Source organism: Apodemus sylvaticus, chromosome 20 (assembly GCF_947179515.1).
Source record: "Apodemus sylvaticus chromosome 20, mApoSyl1.1, whole genome shotgun sequence".
In the NCBI taxonomy this organism is placed as follows: Eukaryota; Metazoa; Chordata; class Mammalia; order Rodentia; family Muridae; genus Apodemus; species Apodemus sylvaticus.
The window spans coordinates 40198525-40203914 of record NC_067491.1 but is presented as its reverse complement, the minus strand read 5'-3'; the positions used below and the strand labels follow the sequence as shown (position 1 = coordinate 40203914).

Sequence of the window (5390 nt, the reverse complement as noted above, 5' to 3'; positions counted from 1 at the left end):
TTTTGTATCCTGCTTTTAAAGATTAATGTTATATTCTGAGAAATTTCCAAGATCGTTAGTGTGAGAACCATCCCTTTGACTGACTGGATGACACTGCTGTGGGGTGGGGTGGGGGGGGGTGATGGGGGATCGTGACTTATTTCACCTTGCTTCGATTGTGACTTATTTCGCGGTGCCTCGCGGGGCATTCTGGGTGCTTGTAGGTTCTCAGCCAGGGCTCAGTAAACACTCACTGCATTCACGGTGTTCTTTCTAGGTGACAGGCTCTGTGCCTCATCCCTAAGATGAGAGGTTGGTTTTATTGACCACATGAAGGAGCTGTTGAGAAGACCACGAAGCGGCGTGCTCAACCTGTGGGTCTTGACCCCCTTGCAGGTCCCTGTCAGATGTCCTGCACATCAGATATTCACATTACGATTCATAAAAGTAGCACAATTACAGTTATGAAGTAGCAACGAAGGTAGTTTTATGGTTGAGGAGGGTCACCGGGACATGAGGAACTGGATTAAAGGGTCTCCGCATTAGGAAGGTTGTAAGCCACTTGGGGGAAGGAACAGGGGTGGGTGGAGAAAGGCTGAGATGGAGTATTTTTCAGTCCCTAAGGGGCAGCAGAGAATCAAGAAGTGTTAAGCTGGAGATTGAAGCTGAATTTACAAACCCCAGGCTCTGGGCTATCTTCGGGTTCCTCTAACAGCCCCCCCTGTTAACCGCGCTGAGACTTGGTGCCTGCTGTTCTTAGTACCTGAATGCGCTGTCTCCCAGTTTGCCTTCCTTCTGCTCCCTAGCTCTTAGCTCGCTTCCTGTACTGACTTCCATGATGTCCTTACTAACCGTTTAGAATGCTCTTAGCAAGTCAGCTTTCGCCCTATAATCATTGATCACGGCCGTGGCTCTCCCGTGGGAAGCATCACAGAAAATACAAATCTGTCGGATGGAGGAATCAAAGCGTGGGGCCGGAAGATTTTCGTTTCCTTTCCAAAGACATAATTCATGTGAACATAGATAGGAAAAGGGGCACGGAGAGGCATGGCTTTCCCTCCAGCTTGAGCCTTTGCCCAAATGCTTGCCCAAAATGACAAGCATTCGCTGGGTAGGCATTTAGGCTCAGAGCTGAGCTGACTGACCCATACCGGCCGTACAGATATCATCGGGCATCGAGTCCACGGACTTGGCACCACCAGGAGCTCTAGGACTATTCCTCAGATGTGGGACCAAAGAAGGAGGGAAGACAATGAGTCTCCTCTCTCTCTCTCTCTCTCTCTCTCTCTCTCTCTCTCTCTCTCTCTCTCTCTCTCTCTCTCTCTCTCTCTCTCTCTCTCTCTCTCCCCCCTTTTTACTGCCAAGAGAACAGTGGAGATAGGCTGCTTCCCAAAGTTCTTGGCACATGACAGCCCGGAGCGTGGAGACCTGTGAGAGCTACAGATGAATCAACTGTGTGGAAGGTTCACAGACTTGTCTGGTGGCGATACCGTCAGCCATGGAAGAATCCACCGTTAATATCTGCTGCTTCTTATACATAATTCATGAAAACAGGAAGACAGCCGATAACATCAGAACAGTGCCACTGTCCAGAGAATCTAACTACTTGCAGCTTGAGGGCGTTTTAATTCGCACGGGTGGGAAAAATTATTTTCTGCCAATTTGAGGTCTGGAAGGCTGGGGAAGGGAAGACAGATTAGAAGCGGTTGTCAGAGTTTCCTTTGAAAGGAGGCATAGCTTTCCTCCAGGACCCCTTCCCTCCGTCGTTGGGATCCCCACCCTCTCCTTTCTTAGAGTCTATGGAGGAATAACTACGGCTCCCCTTAAAGAGCTTTAGATTTTCAAATCAATCTGTATTTCCAGACCTGTCCATCAAAAGACAGAGACCAGAAATAGGACGTTGGATTTCAATATAAATTATTAGCTTCTAATTTCTTCAAGCCTGAGGGATGAGGGCTTCGTGAATAGTGAGAGTCTTTCTTCTTCTTCTTCTTCTTCTTCTTCTTCTTCTTCTTCTTCTTCTTCTTCTTTCTTCTTTCTTCTTTCTTCTTTCTTCTTCTTCTTCTTCTTCTTCTTCTTCTTCTTCTTCTTCTTCTTCTTCTTCTTCTTCTTCTTCTTCTTCTTCTTCTTCTTCTTCTTCTTCTCCTCCTCCTCCTTCTCCTTCTCCTTCTCCTTCTCCTTCTCCTTCTCCTTCTCCTCCTCCTCCTCCTCCTCCTCCTCCTCCTCCTCCTCCTCCTCCTCCTCCTCCTCCTCCTCTTCTCCTTCTCCTCCTCCTCCTCCGCTGCTGCTGCTAAAAATCAGACCCCTCCCCCAATTTCTGATTCATTCTATCCTGAAACCCCTTCCAAGGTGCTGTCAAAAAGCAAAGACATCCCTATCTTGGAGGGAGGAGAGGAAACAGGAGGGAAAGCCCCCAAGGACCGGTGATAAATTTGCTATTCTATTTTTCTATCATCACTCATGCTGTTGATATATTATTGCCATGTAGCCCAGGCTGGCTTTGAACTCTCCATCTTCCCGCCTTGGCCTCCCGAATTGGGAATCCTAAACATGCACCACCATCCCTGGCTCTGCAGGCTTCCATCTGTTATTGTCTGGCCTTCACAGAGGTTGTCCCAGCTGCTTTAACACAGGCTGGACATGGCAGCCCACCCCCATTCACCGACTGCACAGTGGCGGAAGGCTATCATTTGTCAAGATAATTTATAAACTATTTGCTAACTGAAACACGAGGCAGACTTTGGTGCCTGCCTTCGCGCAGTGTGTACAGCCTTTGCTGGCAGATGGACACATGGTTGAGTCACTGTCTAAAATGGTGTTTTGCACATGTGTAGAGAGAGGAGCTGATGGCTGCAGGCTCCACAGACAGCTGGGTTTTATTTGATGAATTATACATTTTTCCTAATCTATATTATATAGGCACAGCCAGCTCATCTGCTAGATCTCCGTGGGCTCTGCCTTGGGAACTTGGGAGTCAATTTGAAGAAAGTAGTATAGGTCATGGCATGCAGGAGAGAAAGAGGTGACAAGTTAGAATTAAGGGTGGTAATGGGGGATATGAAAAGACCAGGGTGACTCTGCTCCTCCCTCTTCCAGAGACAGCTGAACGTTCTTGTGCAGTGACAGCCTCGTCCTGTAGACATGATGGTTGTACTGACTGGTTTTGTGTATCAACTTGACACAGGCTGGAGTTGTCACAGAGAAAGGAGTTTCAGTTGGGGAAGTGCCTCCATGAGATCCAGCTGTGGGGCATTTTCTCAATTAGTGATCAAGGGGGGGAGGGCCCCTTGTGGGTGGTGCCATCCCTGGGCTGGTAGTCTTGGGTTCTATAAGAGAGCAGGCTGAGCAAGCCAGGGGAAAACAAGCCAGTAAGGAACATCCCTCCATGGCCTCTGCATCAGCTCCTGCTTCCTGACCTGCTTGAGTTCCAGTCCTGACTTCCTTTGGTGATAAACAGCAATGTGGAGCTGTAAGCTGAATAAACCTTTTCCTCCCCAACTGGCTTCTTGGTCATGTTTGTGTAGGAATAGAAACCTTAAGACAATGGGGAAAGTCAGTGTGAATGCATTTGGCTGTATCGGGTGCCTGGTTACCAGGGCTACCTTCTGCTCTCCCTCTGGCAAAGTGAAGATTGTTGCCATCAATGACCCCTTCATTGACCTCGACTATGTAGTCTACATGTTCCAGTATGACTCCACCCACGGCAAGTTCAACAGCACAGTCAAGGCTGAGAACGGGAAGCTCGTCATCAGTGGGAAGCCCATCACCATCTTCCAGGAGCGAGATCCCGCTAACATCAAATGGGGTGATGCTGGCGCTGAGTATGTCATGGAGTCGACTGGTATCTTCACCACCATGGAGAAGGCCGGGGCCCACTTGAAGGGTGGGGCTAAAAGGGTCATCATCTCCACCCCTTCTGCCGATGCCCCCATGTTTGTGATGGGTGTGAACCATGAGAAATATGACAGCTCACTCAAGATTGTCAGCAATGTATCCTGTACCACCAACAGCTTACCCCCACCCCCAGCCAAGGTCATCCATGACAACTTTAGCATCATGGCTCATAACCATAGACCATGCTATCACTGCCACTCAGAAGACTGTGGATGGCCCCTCTGGGAAGCTGTGACATGATGGCCGTGGGGCTGCCCAGAAACATCATCCCTGCATCCACTGGTGCTGCCAAGGCTGTGGGCAAGGTCATCCCAGAGCTGAATGGGAAGCTCACTGGCATGGTCTTCCATATTCCTCCCGCCAATGTATCCATTGTGGATCTGACATGCTGCCTGGAGAAACCCGCCAAGTATGATGACATCAAGAAGGTGGTGAAGCAGGCATCTGAGGGCCCACTGAAGGGCATCCTGGGCTACACTGAGGGCCAGGTTGTCTCCTGTGACATCAGCAGCAACTCTCACTCTTCCACCTTTGATGCTGAGGCTGGCATTGCTCTCAATGATAACTTTGTAAAGCTCATTTCCTGGTATGACAACATGGCTACAGCAGCAGGGTGGTTGACCTCATGGCCTTCATGGCCTCCAAGGACTAAGAAGCCTTGAACCACCCACCCCAGCAAGGACACTGAGAACAAGAGGGAGGCCCTCGGTGGCTGGGGAGTCCCTGTCCCAACTTGGCCCCCAACACTGAGCATCTCCCTCACCGTTTCCATCCCAGACCCCCATAGTAGCAGGACGGGTCTAGGGAGCCCTCCCTACTCTCTTGAATACCATCAATAAAGTTCTGCTGCACCCACAAAAAGAAAGAAAAGAAGAAAGGAAGGAAGGAAGAAAGAAAGGAAGAAATAAAGAAATAGAGAAAAAGATCACAATGAAACCTGTTGCTTTATGTGCTAACAAAAAAAATTTTTAGAAATGGGCTGAGAGATGGCTCAGTGGTTAAGAGCACCAGCTTCTCTTCCAGGGGCCCCTGATTTAACTCCCAGCACCCACACAGCAGCTCATAACCATCTATGAGTCCAGTCCCAGGGCATCTGACAACCTCAGCCTCTCCTGGACTCTTCAGTCACTAGGTATGCACATGGTACACAGACATAAATTCAGTCCAAAACCCAGATACATAAATTTTAAAAAATGCAAAAAAAAATCTGGCAAAACAAAAACTCACCCCTGGTGTAATTTGGAAACCAGAAAGAAAAAAAAAGCAGCCTTGAGGATTAAACATGAAAAAAAAAAAAGACAAAGGAGAACATAGTACAAGTAATTCCAGGAGAAGGCAAAAACATAAAAATTGGTAACAAAAATAACTTACCTATCACTTACTTTTACAGATCAGGTTTTCTTTCTAGGGGTGCTCTCTAAACACTGTATAATCTTTCCAGCTACCCTGGCTACTACTGGCACCCCTGTTTTGCCAATAAATAAGCCCAGGAGCTAGACTAGTTTGCCAAGGTCTCA

The 5390-nt window shown here is 48.3% G+C and overlaps 1 pseudogene; it reads left to right on the top strand.

Moving 5' to 3' along the window:
- Positions 1-3522: 3522 nt before the first annotated feature.
- LOC127670807 (glyceraldehyde-3-phosphate dehydrogenase-like) lies at positions 3523-4525 on the top strand (annotated as a pseudogene).
- Positions 4526-5390: the final 865 nt, after the last annotated feature.